The sequence below is a fragment of the Emys orbicularis genome, chromosome 17, assembly GCF_028017835.1.
Source record: "Emys orbicularis isolate rEmyOrb1 chromosome 17, rEmyOrb1.hap1, whole genome shotgun sequence".
In the NCBI taxonomy this organism is placed as follows: domain Eukaryota; kingdom Metazoa; phylum Chordata; order Testudines; family Emydidae; genus Emys; species Emys orbicularis.
In genome coordinates, this window is record NC_088699.1 from 2640191 (window position 1) to 2656113 (window position 15923).

Below are 15923 nucleotides of genomic sequence, written 5' to 3' on the forward strand. Positions count from 1 at the left end.
GGCGATGCTCTGGAACTGCTCCCCACAAAGCCAGTCAGGACTTTGGGGAGCCTCCTCTCCCTCGGAGCAGACTGTCTTCAGGGCAAGAAGCTCACACGGCTTCACCTCCTGGGTCTCTCCTGGAGCATTCAGCATATGCCCCTCCATGCGCTTCCCACAGTGAGTCCGCCCAGGCGGGGTCCTGGGGAAGCCAGAGGGTCCTGCACCCCCACTTTGCAGTCAGATGTGACTCTCAGCCAGCCAGTAAAACAGAGGTTCATTAGATGACAGGAACACGGTCTAAAACAGAGCTTGTAGGTACAAAGAACCGGACCCCTCAGCCGGATCCATCCTGGGGTCCCGCGAGCCAGACACCCTGTCTGCCCTCACTCCTAGTCTCCAGCCAGCTCCAAACTGAAAACCCCTCCAGCCCCTCCTTTCTGGCCTTTGTCTCTTTCCCGGGCCAGGACGTCACCTGATCTTTTTGTCTCCAACACCTTCAGTTGGTACCTTGAAGAGGAGGGGCCCAGGCCATCAGTTGCTAGGAGATAGTGTCGGGCATTTATGTACACTGGCCCTTTGCTCTGCAGCAACTATACACCCTTATTCCACCACCTAGATACTTAAGAACTGCATAGGGGAAACTGAGGCACCCACACAGTATTTAGAGAAAACATTAAGAACATTCCCAGTTCGTCTCACACCCCTAGGCCCAGAGGTCTGCTCTTCCCATCCTGCCAAGAACGAGTGGCTCACACCCATCCTCCCACACCCACCACGATCCAGGCGGGGAGAGACGCAAGATCCTGGGCCAACATAGATCCCGCTGGGTGTCTCAGGCTGCTGCCCTAGTCCTGTCTCTGTATGCAGCTCATTTGGTGACACAGCTCGTCCTGACCACGCCCCTCACCTGTCCCTCATATGCACCTGCCAAGACCTTTGTCTGTCACTCAGCTCTGGGCTGCTCTCCCTGTGAACTGTTTACAGCCCCGATCTGAGACTAATGGAGCATGTTACTGGTGATAGTGAAATGGATCTCACTAGCATGGTGCTGCCCCTGTTTGATCGCTAGGTCTCCAGCCAGCAGCTGATACTTTGGAGAGGTAGGAACAAAGCCAGCTAGAGTCTGCATTTGGGCTGGTACCACGCAGGGCAGCATCTCCCAATCCCACCACAGTTTTCTTTTCCCTAAATGCTGCCAATATTGTCCCACCGTTCAAAGCTGCTCGCTCAGAACAGCCCCTCCAGCCTCATGCAGGAAGCTGCGCGCTCCATTCCGCTTTCTATTTCAAAAGAGGGGGGGGAAATCAACCTGGCCAGCAGGGTGCTGCAGCATGTTCACACGCTCAGCAATTCTCCCTGCAAATCGGTGCCCCACTCACAGGGCACGCCTTGGAATTGCCTTCCCAGCTCATTTACCATCGCGTAGGACGTTAGTCCTCATGCAAACCACACAGGAACCTTTTATCCACCCCCAGACAACCCCACCCCCCAACACTCCAATTAAAGCCAACACAGGAAAGAAGAGATGTGCTGAAGGTGGAAAGAGACCAGCAAGCAGCAGACCGCCCGTCTGAGTGAGCAGCCAAGCCCCCAACGGGTTAACCTTGCACGGCAGGTGGTGACAAAACCCAGGTGAAAGAGACCCTGTTTGTGTCACCGCTCCTAGCCAGAGCGGGTCGCATGCCGGTGAGATCTGAAGCAGGGATAATACATTAGACTTGAATCTAGCCTCCTTAACAGACTGCACTGCAGCACAGCCTGCCTTGAGAAGCACTCTGCAGCAAGTTGACTGGGAAGGCAAAGCACTCACAAAAACCGCCTCTACGGGGGTGCCCACTGTGCACTTCACTCCCCACGCCCCAGACCCCTGCAGGAAGGACAGGGGCCCACAGCAGAAGGCATTCAGAGGGAACAGGGCTTGTGACAGCTCAAGTTAGGCAGGTGAAGGACCCCTGCTCTCTTGTGCACCATGCTGCTCTGGGGAGCAGCTCCCAAGGAAGCCAGCTCAGCTCTGTGCCTGGGCTGGATGTGCCATGACTGCAAATACCTTACGGGCCAAGCCCTCCCTGGCGAGGGACAGGGATCCCCTGGAAAGCCGAGCCGTGTCCCACAGCCCCTGGACTCGGTGGCGATCGGGTGGCCGGTCTGTGCCGAGTGGCTGCCAGCCAGCCCTCTTGTCAGCTGGGGAAGAGCAAGCGCGCGGAGGAGCTCCCAAAGGGTCAGCCAGCAGCAGCCCACATGGGATCAACGTTCCCAGCGCCAGGGACCTGCCTGCTGATACCGCATCAACCGAGATGTTCGCTGATCAATGCCACTGAAGTGAGAGGTGACACTGCTGGGTGTCAGAAGGGCAGCATCTCCACAGCTCCGCTACCGCAGCCTGCGCTCTGTGTCTGAATAGCGGGATGGCTCTCTGGACGCGGGACTGGAGGAGAGGAGGCTGCACCCAGCCCAATCTGCCAGTCATGCAGATTAGTGTTGATGCTGTATGTATCTTTCTGTAAAGTCACTTTTATAGCGATACAGTCCCAGCAAGATGAGCTGGGACTTTGGTAAGATTACCGCTTTACCAGCGCTGTTTGTCATTTATTTCCTCTGGAGGGGTCCCACAGAGCTTTGCTAACCACCAATATACAGGAATCACTTGATCCACCTCTGGGGAGGAGCCAAACAGCTCATGCACAACAACAGAGGAAAGAAAGGAGAGTTTGGTGTGGGGACAGGAGGCACAAGGACACTGACGGAGCATGTCCCAGGACCTTTACTAGCCCTGCACGGCAGAGCAAGCCTGGGCTCTTAAGGGTGCATGTGAAAAAACATCCCAATAACCTGCCACCACTCCATGGATCGGCCTGGCGAGGAGCACAGAGCGACCCTGCTGGGACGTGAACCACTGCTTCCAGCGGCTTCGCATCTGAGCCTTAGCGCAGCAACCAGCCATCCCCTCTCAAGTCAGCTGATGCCCTCTCCTTCAGCTCCACCCTCATTAGCACAGAGGGATCTGCCCCCAGCCCCTGGGGGTCAGCATCCTACAGGCAGTACGTGAATGCAGAATGACACGCCAACCTGCTCAGCGACCACTTCTACCTGCATCTCATGCTCAGCCAATCAAATCCCCGTTCTGCTTCCATCCCGTCTCCAAGGTAACCACCCCGCAGCCACAGAATCACACCCCGACCCCGATAAGTGGGCACTAGGCAAGGGGGGCAGGCTGGCCAGACAGCTCAAAGCAGCACATGGCAGAGGCAGCCTGGGCACTGCCACATGGGATTCACCCCGGAACCTCTACAGGCCTCTCGGGCCTACCCAGGGGTGTGACCAGCTGCCCCCAGAGGGAGCCGCACCCAGCCCACTGCGCCTGGGGAGCGCGGCTTCTCCTCACTGGATAAATCCCACCCTCAGAAAGGAAAAACAGCAGCAGCAGCAGCTTTGCTGAACCACCTTGGAGGGGTAACGTCGCAGCCCCCAGAGCCAGAAGCAGCCCACCACCCTGGGTCCACGTCTTTGTCACCAGCAGTGCTAGTACCAGCCCAAAGAGCGAGCTGCCCATCAAGCAGAGTCGGTCTGGTACCAGCCGTTAATGGCCTTTGGGTCTCAAAGGAGGTTGTCTGGGCCTGTGAGTTAGCACGAGCTGGATGCATCACTCAAAGCTAGCCCCCCGATCCCACAGACACTTACTGCCCCATCCTCTTTCCCAGTTTTTTTCACAGATAAATCTTTGTCCTCGTCCTTAACCTGGGGGATAAACAGAGAAGAGGGGCACATTTCAGTCAGAGCTCTCAAAGGGACTTCCAGAGTTTCTATTGCACACACTTTGCACTAGCACGTTCTGAGCACACAAGCGTGGCCGAGATCAGAGCTGTGGGGGTGAGGCTGCTTCCAGAGACTTCGGCTCACGCTGCTCCCATTCTTGTGCAATTCACTGCTGCGACCACAAGAGTCGAAGCAGAAGCAGGACCTCTGGAACTCACCACTGCAGGACGCTGGGGCAAACAGCTTAGTAAGGTTCAAATATGACAACAGTTATGAGACCAAGAGTAGCATTAGCAGATATATTAGTATGGAGAAAGTTACAAGGACTACTGATATTCATGCTTCAGAGCAAAGAGCAGCTGCTTGTGGGGCTCAGGAAGCAACAGCCGCCCAAGACATGCCATTACACAATGGAGTGTGTTGGGGGGGACTTTTGTGCCTTCCTCTGAAGCATAGGCCATGGCAAAGCCACGGACCCTGACAGTGCATTCAGTTCACAGTAAAGCTTATGGCTTCCCTGACATTCACAAGCATTGGAGATGAGTGCAAAAATGTTTCCCAATTATTTCAAAATCAAAAACCGCACCGGGCCTGCTGAGGGGGAGAAAGCAAAGATGACACTGAAACACTCCTCCTGCATGGCTTTGTAACACCACTCAGCTGCCCTAGGTCAGTAACATGCCGACATGCTCCATAGCTCACAGCAGCGAAGCTCCAGCAAACAGGAGGGACTGTATTTGCAGTTGGTGACGGAGCTGGCAACTGAAGCCCCATTTCCCCTCCCCAGGAGGATTTCTGGCTTTCTGCTTGTTACTCGGCTTAGCTCTGACAACTGAGCTAAACTGAGTAACAAGTGAAAAGCCAAGTGCTCAGATAAGGAAAGTGACCTGGCTTGGGGCGAGCTGCCCCTGCTCTTACCACATCAGACGCTGTATTAAACATCATCGGCTAATCTCTCCAGCAGCCATCCCTTTGGAAGCTCCGGCGAACACAAGCACATGCCTTTGCCCGCCCTGGAAAACTCCAGGGAAGGCACGCGGTGACCAGGGCTTCTTTAAACCTGGCAGTGCTCTGAAAAGGCCTCTCTACAACAGAGGATAGACTAATATGGAGGAAACTTTCCTTGGCCTGTGTGATTGTGCCCTGCACTGCATTAGCAACGAGGGGTCGCTGGCAGCAGGAAGCACAGCAACTTGCCAATCAATAGCTGATCTCTAGTCAGGGCAAGCCATCGCCCAAGGTGTGCCATCTTAACGGGGACAACCCAATTACGGGCCTGATCCAAAGCTCACTGAAAACCGTGGAACAACTCCCATGGACTTCACTGGTTCTAGGATCAGACCCTGAGAGAGGCCATGAAAACAGAAAGCAGTGTGAAAAGCCTGAACATGACCAAGTCAATAGTCCCTGCAGTCGGCCGTTTCTCCTTGAAGCCTACCTAACCCCTGGGCCCCAGCTGGGATTTCAGCTATTCCCATCCCTGTTGAGCAGCATTCACGGCTGACTGCTGTCCGCCAGCTTTAGCTGAGGGAAATACAGTCCACCCCGCCCGCCCCCGCATGAGGCAAGTGGCAACGGTTGCAATTAAACGTAGTGAGGAACATCTTCCGTGAAAGGTCAGTCATGAGCAGGCCACTGGCGGCATTAGTAAGTCACCCACTCAGGCCATGCATTAGTAACCGCTCCTTGGGGTACTCTCCCGATACCATGGTACAAGGGGGAACTCAGCCCCCACCCCACACGCACAGCTACTGTCAAACTTGGGTTTCAGGATGTAACAGGCTTCAGTGTCTCACCATTTCACTGCTTCCAGGGCACCCAGGCTCTCAGCCACGGCTCCCGCACGGCACTTGGCCCCCACAGACCGGTGCTCTCCGGAGCAGGAGCTATCACAACACCTTGGGAAGCTTCTCCAGAGCATTTAGACAACCCCCCAAGGAGCTCCCCACCCTGGAGCTCAGTGACTGCATTTAGATTCAGCCTGACTCATGGTACCAAAGAAGTCTCACAAGGTGAGGTCAGTGCACAGAAGGGAATCCTTCCTCACCAGCTTGGGTTACTGCTGGCGCTGGCGAGTACAGCTCAGCCCCCGCTCCCCCAGAATGGCTCATGCTGGCTTGGGCATTGCTCCTGCACATTCCACTCCAGAGCGGCAAGAGTGACTGACCGCACAGCAGCTGTGGGCTCTCCTCTTTGCCTCCCTGCACAGACCCCAAAGCCAAGGTTACAGTAATGTTCTTACAGCACAGCTGGCCCAGGAGCCCAGATGTTAGTGCTGCTTAACATGGGTTTAGAAGACACAGAGTATTTATCAGGCAGATGTTAGTGATGGGGGGAGCAGCTCCCAGTTTGCTCAGCTCACAGGGGGGGGATTTTGCCCCGGTGCAGAGGACATCACTGAAATCCCATGTCAGGCCTTGTGCTGGCCGCTGCACTGGGGGGATTGCACCCAAGGGAGCAGCACATCGCACCAGGCGGAAGTTCGCAACAGCTGTTTGAAACCAAGTGCCTGAAGTGCATGCTGCGGGGCTGTGCCGGCCCTCCCAGGCCCCACCACTGCACCCTGCAAGCTCCCCGAACTGGGCAAACTAGGGGCAGCTTCCTGGAAACATGCTGTCTGCTGGGCACACAAACTGCACAAAGGCCGAGCACGGCAGGGACGGCAAACACAAAAGAGACTTCCCTTTTGTTCCCAGAATGCAAACCGTGAAGAAAAGGCCATGGCGATGTCACATGGAGCTGGAACCGGGACAGCTACCCTGACTGGGAGGAAGAAAGAGGAGAGGTGAAACTTACATGAAAGCGATGACCTTGCTTCTTCCATTCAGCAGGGGTGCGGGGCCATGCCTGGATGCATACGGGGGTAAGACAGGGAAAGGGGGAAGCCCTCCAAGGAAATTTCAAATAATGAATTCTGTAAAATGAGAGCTATTACAAGATGAAGGCATGAGAGCAGAGCCGGACTGAATGCTCTGCACATGGGGAGAACAGCCAGTCAGAGAACCAAACTTCAGCCATGTCTCCAGATAGCAGCTCATGGCACAGACTCTATTGGGAGATTCATTTTCTTCTGTTTTCCTGTTAATTAGCTAAAAGCTGCTCCTGCCCTTGCGGTTTTCAGCACCAGCTTTACAGGAGAACAACATCACAAGACAAGCAGCCAGCTAGTAAAACAGACAGACAGAGCCCCAGTCGTCAGGGCTCAGCTGCTGGTATCACTCCCGGTGTCCCCAGCAGGAACCCCGGCACTCACAGGCATATCTACCCCGAGGAGTTACTGGGATTTAAGCAGCAACTATATGTAAAACATAAACATAATACAAAGCTATACGAAGTGCCCCAATTATGCACTCTAGGACTAGGGCAGGGTCACTGCTTCCCCTCCTGACCTGTCACGTATTGAGGGGAGAGGCACACACCCTGCCAACTCTTACATACAGCTCTGGCCTTTGGCAAAGAGGAGAAATTGTGCAGTGTAAAATAGAGATCTCAGCAATTACACTGGCTACACAGCGGTAAGGCAAATTACCGAGGATACAACTCAGCCCAGAGTCCAGCAGCTCAAGGAAGTCTGGCTGCTCCAGTGCCTGGAGAGGAAACAAGCTTCCTAGCTAAACTACGCCCTTTCCTATTTATCACTAACATGTGGCACCGTAAGCGTGCACAGAGCTACGCCTGCCCCAGAGAGCTCCCAATACCAAGCAACACAATGGAGCGAACACAGAGTCACTCTCGCTGATTTCCCGCAGCTGATAACGTGCAGCCATGCCGTACAGCACTGGCGACTCCCGGGAGCTATACGAGTCCTGACAAGGAAACCTCTGCAGCCCACCTCTCCATTCACACGGCAAGAACAAAAAACAACAATGGAGTGAACTCATGCCGGCATTTTGCCCCATGTGGGTGTGGCTAGAAGCTGAAAGGCTCAGCCAGCCTGCCTGACGGATGGAGACGTGGGAGGTGCTGGGCTCCAGCAGGGATGAGCAGGGACCACATCGCATGGATCAGTGGAGGGGTTGGTTGGACCTGCATGTGGTGGAATTGTTAGAGCGCAGAGCGAGGCTCGGAGCCCAGCATGGCAGGAGCGCACAAGTGACAGCTCTGCAGCTCTCCGCCAGCAGAAACCTGGTGAGCCGAATACAGAGGCCTCCTGGCAACTACCACAGCCTCCATTGGCACGAACTGTCCTCGGCTGCCCGTCCATCATCACGGCACCAGTCAGCTAGAGCCAGGCTGTGCAGAAATCAGCTCTCTGGGGGACAGGCAGGATGCCGGCCTGTCCCTTAGGTGTTCCAATCTTGTCTAGCCTGGGAGAACCCAAGTGAGTGCAGAACTAGTGAAAGGAAAGGGGACGCTCGCTCCAGCCACCACGAGGGAAAGGGACTTTCCCAGGTTTACCCGTCTCTGTTAACTCCTGTTTAACGCCAGTGCCCCAGGCCCCCCTGGAGAATGGATTTCATCACTTCCATCCCTTCGGCTGAGCTCGTGAACTCAGGCCCCCAGGGACCCTCTAGCAGCAGCAGCAGGCTGCACACATCCCACTTTTAAAAGCACAAACCAAGCAGATTTATTAAGCTTTCCAGTCGTTCCATACCCTCTCCTCAGGCCTCAAGCCATGAGAGAGAGAGAGAGAGCTAGGCAGAGCAGAGGGCACCCTGTTGGGCAGCGGTGCCTTCGCCCCGTCCCCCAGGAGCGTGCTACACTGAGCTACCCCCTGGCGGATTCAGAGAACAGCCTTGCCTCCAGCACGCCTTGTGGGGTACGCAGTCGCCCTCCTGCCCATGACAGGAGAGGCCAGGCAGACGGGAAGGTCCTGAAGATCGCTTCCCCCAAACAAATCCAGTGGGCCCCACAGGATCCTGTCTGAGCTGCGCTCTGGTCACTGTGACTCAGAGAAACAGAACAGGGCTCTCACCCTGCTAGTCCGTGAGCAACTCGGGGGCTCAACAGGGCGTAGGCAGGGAGGGAGGTTTAAATCCATTCAAACCCAAACGCTGGGCTGGCACCAGCCGGGGGGCCGCCCTGCCCCAGCTCCCTGCAAGGGGAGCCGTTCCCAGCCGAAGCTCTCCGGCGCCGGGGCTGAAGGTAGCACTGAAATCCCCGTGGAAAGTGCGTTTCACAGGCGCTCTCACTCATTCTCAGCCCGAGGGAATGGAACGGCCCCACAGGCCCTGCCCCAGGCTGCTCTGTGCCTCCCCAGCAAGCCCAGTGTAGCCTCTCCGGGGGAGGCTGCCAGACAGCTCTGGAGACGTGCAGCCAGAAAACAGGCACAGCCTGGGCAGCAGCAGAACAAGCTCCCCACCCCAACATGCCTCAGCCCTGCCCTGCAGCAAAGCCTCTGGAGTGAGGGGACCGGTCCCTGCCCGCCCCTCTGCCGAGAAGAGTCACAAGGGGTCATTCCAATGAGCTTGCCTGGGACACTTGGGTGACATGGGCACTTGGCCCACTAAGGAACCCACCAGAGGGCAGCTGACGATATCCTTTGGTCACTGCCGGATCTGGACTGCTGACTAGCAATGACAGATACCCCACAGCCCCCCGAGCCAGCCTGTGGCATGAGCTAGCAAACTCCAGGGAGGAGGGACCTTGTCCCACTGGGCGCCCCTCCCCTCTCCAGCCGGCCCCACACACGGCACTCACCATTTACGGCGTGTCAGTGCTGCTGGCTGCCAAGCCCCAGATGCCCAGGATTTCAGTGAGCCCAAACAGGGCGATGAGTGGCTTGGGGACGGCCCAGCTCCTGGGCAATGACTGCGTGAGGGCTGTGGCAGGCTGGCCAGGCAGGCACGATCCGCCCGGACCCCTGTACGTAGGGCTCAGATCGGGTGGTGGGAGGGAATCCCTTTGGGGAAGTGAGCTGCTCCCTCCCCTCCCGGAATCTGACCTTGTTACACTTGTCAAAACTCTGACCACAAATTTGAAGGCAGAGGCCTCTGTCTGGTTTCCTGCTTCCGGCTCCGTCAGACAGTCCCTGTATGAGACCAGCTCCATCCCAGAGGGGAGCCTCCCCCCAGAACCCCAGCCAAGCACTGAGTTATCCAGGGGGTCTCCCTCTCACACAAGACCAGCACACCCCAGCTTCACTACTCAACCGACCCCGGACAGCAGGGACGAAAGGGCCACAGCTGGCGACGGGGACACCAGCAGGCTGCGTCCCGGCTCCTGGCTGGCGTGTGGCTGCCGTTAGCCTTGTGCCAGTGCTGGGCGGTCCCACTCCCCAGCCTTGGCCCAGCCAACAGCAGTTCCCCCATAGCCCCACAGCAGCAGGGCTACATGCAGGCAGGTACTGCTGCTGCCCCTCAGCACAGCCGGGGTCCCTGCTAATGCACCCGCCTTGGAAACCGGTTTCCTTATACACAACCATGTAAGCCACAGAGATCCTGACAGGCTTTCCGCACTCCAGAGCTCATGCCACAAAAACTGGCTCCTCTAAGCCGCTTTTTATCCTCCTGCGTTCAACTGGTCTCCAGTTCTCCCACCTCTTCATTTATCTGTACTTGATGATTTGCTCGGTTCCACTTTGCTTTGACAGGGCCAGTGCTCAGACTGCTCGGTTAGCTCCCCCGGACACAGCGAGCGAAGGGTTCTGCAGGGGTCTGCTCTGTAACGAGACTGATCCCGCAGGCACCAGACCGCTCCTGACGGGGCGGAAAAGGCTCCAGGCTGGTCCTTTACCAAGCAAAGCTTTAAGCCAGGGCAGTCAGTAGGTGGACCGGGGCCAAAGCCAGACCTCCAGACACTTCTGAACTGACTGCAAAATCTTTTTATTTACTTTTATTATTTTCTCTGGAGTCTGGACCTTGACCAAAGATAACTGCTTACCCCTAGCTTAAGCCAACGCTGCGATCCAGAGGGGAATTGAGTGACGCCCAAGAATGAACTCCCCAGCACCCAGACACCACGGTGGTGGGCACACAGCAACGCCCCAGGCTGGGGAAATCCCTGCAGTGGGAGCAGTTGTACTCAGCTCCCAGCCAATGAAGCCTCACTCACTGGCGGCGCCAAGGCAGCCCAAGGCACGGCCATCCCAGGCCCTGCCCAGAGGAGCAGCAGAGTCTGGCTCAGCCGGGCTCCTCACAGCCCACGGAGTAGGAGATAGCCCTTTGAACAGCAAACATCACATTCCAGGGCTCGGACTCCTCCCCGCACCTGCCTCGCTACTGAAAAGCTACTCCAGCACAGCCCCTCTGACAAAGAAAGGGGCTTGGAGAAATAAATCTGCAGCCAGCACATCTCAAGGGCAGGGCCTGGAAGCAGAAATCTCCGGCTGCCCCAGCACTACAATGCAGGAGCTGGTGCCAAGGCTGAGCAGGCTCAGTGAAACGTACCTTCCCCGGAGCACTGGGTGGCACTGCAATGCCGCTGGGAAGTGCCCAAGAGGCTGCCCCAGGAGCCCTCCCAGCTCCTGGGGTTTGCTCAGGTGCCAGCATTAGCGAACTCCCCGTGAAGGGTTCTCTAGACGTTAGCAAGTCTGTTAGAGTCACCAGGATGGTTAACCAGGGCTCTCCTACGGTGCCCACGCTCCCCGCTCAGCGGGCAGGAGCCGGCCGCACTCTCAGCAGGCCATGAGGGAAATCACACCTCGTCCCACACGTTGCAAACTTCCCCGAGGGCCCCTGCAAAGCCTGGATGCCCACTAGACTGAGCCATGGCAGGGCAAATGACTGGGAAACATCAGCACGTCTCCAATACACCCTGGGAAGCATCTAAAAATAGGCCAGCCTTACAATGGTGGCCTGCTGGCCCCCGGCAAGCCGAGAGCGCTCCACCTCTGAGCTGTGGGCTCGTGCCAGGCACTCCGAGCGAGGGGAAGGAGCCCTTACCTGGAGAGCCTTCTACCTTACCAGTGAGCTGGGGCCGGGGCCCTGGCAGCGCCCGAGAGGAGAGTGCCGAGCAGGCAGCCGGGCAGGGCGTCCGTGCAAAGAGAGCGAGCGTAATGCGATAGGTAAGCCAAGTGTCAGTTCCCCAGCGCTGCAGCCGGAGGCACAGGGACAGCTGGGCTGATACAGCCACCCTAAAAATAGCCAAAGAATGCAAGGCAGAGCGCAAGCCTGCCCTGCTCCCTGTCGCCAGCCCCCACCCCCGGTCCCCACTCGCCTTTGCCTGGCCTTTGAATGCACACATGGGAAGAGCTGCACCGCCGGGGTAAAGGGCCTCGCTGCAGGGAGAGGAAGTGATGTGGGCGTCTGGCAGCCGGGCTGCTAAACGCTGCTCTGCGGAAGGAAACCCTCCTCCAAGGGGAGCGTGGCCGCCGCGAGCACCTCAGCCCTCACGCTGCCAGCTACACAGGGGAACCGGGGCTGGACACCGCACCTGGCCCTGCAGAACAGCAGCTGTGGCCAGGGAGCCTCTGGACACAGGCTCGTGTGACAGGGAAGCAAGATAACCCCCACACAAGAGGGGCCAGAGTCCTGCTGAGCTGAGCCCTCTACGGCTCGGGGTGGGACAGCCCCACTGGTTTCCACATGCTGTGCCCGTGGCAGCGACTGCGTCCTGCTCCAGGCCCTGTGCCATGGCAGGTGGTAGAAGGAAGACAAGCAGCAAAGGGAGGAGCCTGGTGTGCAGGCCCGACACAGAGCACAAATAACCCCTCCGGGGAGCAGGCAGGAAACAGGACGGGGGGAGCAGCAGAAATGTGGCAGCCAGAGCTCCTGGGGAGCCAGCGGCTCAGGGAAGGGATAACCCTGTGTGGGTCTGCTCCAATTCAGGGGAAGAGTGCGCTCCACGCAGCCAGGCTGGGTTCCTTCTTCAAACGCTTCCCCGGCTGCAGCTCTGCCGGTGACAGCGCTAGATTTTAACCACCACATCCTCTAACTGCTCAGCCTAGGGGGCAGTGATCAGAGCCTGTGTTAGCGCCACCACCAGGGAGACACACTAAAAGGAAGACATTCCCGCACACAAGGCCAGTGTCTTTCACACTATGGATTCACACATACTCCTGGGGCTCAAGGTGCTAAACACTGGTGTCCCCCAGCCTGGCTCACTGGGGTACCCGCAAGCAAGGCTTCCAGATCCAGCCAGCTCACAGGGTCTGGGCTCTCTGGCTGCCTTTCCCAAACGGATGCCCGTACACATTCCAGCCGAAATCCGGAGGGGTCCATATGTAGGACCGTCACATAGAAACCCATTTCAGGCCCAACATTTGGTCTGCATTGGTAAAACATTTGACAAAGCCTCATATGAATAGAAACAGTGCCCTGACATTTTACATGTGCAGTGAAATATTTACACGGGGTGGGAGAGGACGGGGGAAGTTAACTCTTGTCCCCCCTAAATCCAATCCCAAGAGCACAGGAACCAGCCATGGAAACCACGGCGGAATGGCCTGGTTTGGATTTACGGCCTGAGCACAGGGAAACGGAGTGAGCAGGCAGTATCCAGGGGGAGAAGCCAACCAGAGCATCTCTACTCTGCTCTCCCCAGGGGGCTGGTAGCAAACTGGGAGGACCCCACGTCTCAGTGCTAGGGGGTAGGACAGGACCCTCTCCTCACCAACAGGCACCTGGCGAGAGTCCAATAAGCCCCTGGTGTTTGCCAGGGAGACAGCCTGGGTGTTTGGGACCTGCCAAGGAGAGGGGGCCAAGATCACAGAGTCCCCAGCGGGGGAGAGAAGGTGGCAGCACTAATCTATCTGGCCTGGGTGGGAGTAACATGGTGCAGCAGCTCCTGAGCGTGCAAGTACCCCCGTGAGCACAGCCAGCACGTGGAGGGCAGCGCACACGAAGGCACAAAAACAATCTCCCACTTTTAAAGTCGGCCTTAGCCTTTCAAAACCCACTGTGCCCAGCAGATGGCGCAGGCCTCCCGCTCCCAGCTGGCTGCGCTCTGCACGAGCACCCTTCACTAGCCGTGACAGGTTCGTGCAAGGCTCGCAGATTTGCTGTGGTGAGGGCACCACCCACTCCTGGAGAAGCAGAGGCGCCCGGATGACTTGCGGAGCACGAGCCCGGCTCTGGAGCACTTCCCTCAGGGAGACCGGGGGGAAAGCAAAGCCACTGGAGCTGAACTGTGCCGCTGAGCCCTGGTGAAGACACAGAAAAGCAAGGTCCTGACGGCTCAGTCACTAACGCCCCCATGGTCCTTTCCCCACAGGGGTGCCCGCCCCCAGCACTCTGGCCAAAGCCCAGTCGGAGCGACTGCATCCAGCCATGCTGCAGCTTCACGTCCTGCTCGGAGCTGTCATGTAACGCTCCGCGTTAAACATCTACTGCATTTCGCTTCCAGAGGTGGCTGCTGTCAGCAGCAGATGCAATACTGCATAGCTGGCTTAGCCAAAACTCCCACTCCAGCCAAGTGGGCCAGAGGACCCCCAGGACACAGGGCCAGACACAGAGCTTGCAGAGGGCTTCAGGATCCTCCAGGAGGAAATGTCACGTATGAGCATGTTCTCACTACAGAAACCAGGAGGCCATCAGAAAACACCCAGAGAATGCTCCTGTCTGCTCCAGGAGGCACGTCAGACTGTCTCTAGGGGGCACCAATAGCCCCGGGGCCATTCCTAATCCTGCAGTACCCTCATTCTAGTCCTGGGCCCCCACCCAGCTTTGCCAATGCCCCATATTTGCTGGCATGCCCCCAGATTACACAGAGCCTTTGAAAGGGGCTTCCCTCTGTGGTCCTGCACTCAGTGAGCCCTGAGCTTGGTGGCACGTCTCCTGTATAACATCTGGGGGGCAGTCCCTGAAGAACCGCAGCCCGCAACGCCTGAGGCCGTGACACCCAAAACAAGAAAGCCTGTGAGAAGAGCGATCTGGCTGGGAGAGCAAACCATGAGTTAATGGCCCTACACTGAATTGCCCTGTGTCCCAGGCCAGAGTTACACACCCCCGCCGCAGCCAGCAGGCCTCCATTGTCGTTTGTTCCTAATGAGCGCTAATTAGCAGTAGCTGGGTTAACCCGCCTGTCTGCCAAGCAGCGAGACAGTTGCATGTTCCACAGGCAGCCAGCACTCCCCCAGCCCCAGACACCAGGGTGGCAGGGAGAGGTCAGAGCCCGGAGCAGCGCTGGGACAGAGAGGGACCAGCACTTCCCACTGCGCCATCTAGTCACTCGGGTGGAGAAGGAGGGGCGTGGTGCTGCATTCTCCCACCAGGCACCTCCATTTGCTTATCCCTCCCCACATTCCCCTGCGCTCCCCCAAGGCCGCAGGATCATGCTGGGATCCTTAGCGTCTCAGCAGCAGAGGGAAGGGCAGGACGGGCCATGCTGCAGAACCCCAGGGGTTACATTTGGCCCCCCCATCCTAGAGGGGAAAAGCAGAGAAGGGAGCATCAGGGTGGGTCCATGGTGCCTTAGCAGCATCCCCTCCAGCCCTCAGAGGGAAGGCGCCTCGGGGATTGGGGGCTCCCCGTCCCCAGGTTCAGAAATATGCCTGAACTGCAGCCCAGAGCTGGGCCCGCAAAGCCAGGTCATTCTCGCTGGCTCTCTCCCCACCCACACCAGCCAAGTCGACAGTAAAGCGGCTTTTGTTGCAAAGCTCGGTAGTGAACGTACAACCGTGTCCATGGCAACAGACGGGAATAGGGCCCTGGGAAGATGAATGAGAACTGGGGGTTTCCTCCCACCTACTCCAACGCTTGCCAGAAGGGGGGCAGGACAAACCACGGCACACGAATGGCACAGGCCAAGAGATGGGGTAGCCCTGGGCAAACTCTCAGCCCACAGGCAGCAATGCCCTGGGGTGTGTCGTGCAACCCCACAGCTGAGGATGGGCCACCAGAATGCCAAGCTGCCCAGCCTGCTATGCAGGGCGCATGGAGGCTCCAAGGGGTCTCGCTGGCCCCCTGCTGCTGAGACCTGCCTTCGCCCTGGGCCTAGGGAGAGTCCCCCTCAGGCAGCACACTGCAGGTTCCTGCCGCCCCTGCAGCCAGCATGGCCCAGGTGCTATACGAGGGACCCGCTCGCATTTGGCACAGCAATAAGTTCAATACCTGCCGTAAAAATAAGACAGCCAGGGCGGGGAGGTCTGTCAAGGTGCAGAGTCAGGCCCGGGACGGCTGCAAAGGCAGACCCCATCTCCCTGGGACCGGCGGAGGGAGCCGCCTGCCCTCCCCCTTCCAAGACCCCAGTGCAGTGGCCAGCAGTGGAGTCAGGCTCCGGCTCGGGAGGGCAGCTGGAGCACACTGCAGTTGGGTTTTTGCTTTCCAGTCAGAGGCAGCCTGGAGCCCCCCAAAGGAGCGTTTCAAAAG

At 57.7% G+C, this 15923-nt stretch overlaps 1 protein-coding gene across 1 annotated transcript in view; it reads right to left on the reverse strand.

Annotated features, from left to right (window-relative positions):
- The window catches only part of MYO18A (myosin XVIIIA), a 107674-nt gene that overhangs the window by 68134 nt on the left and 23617 nt on the right, over positions 1 to 15923 (reverse strand). The gene's annotated exons all lie outside the window — the stretch shown is intronic.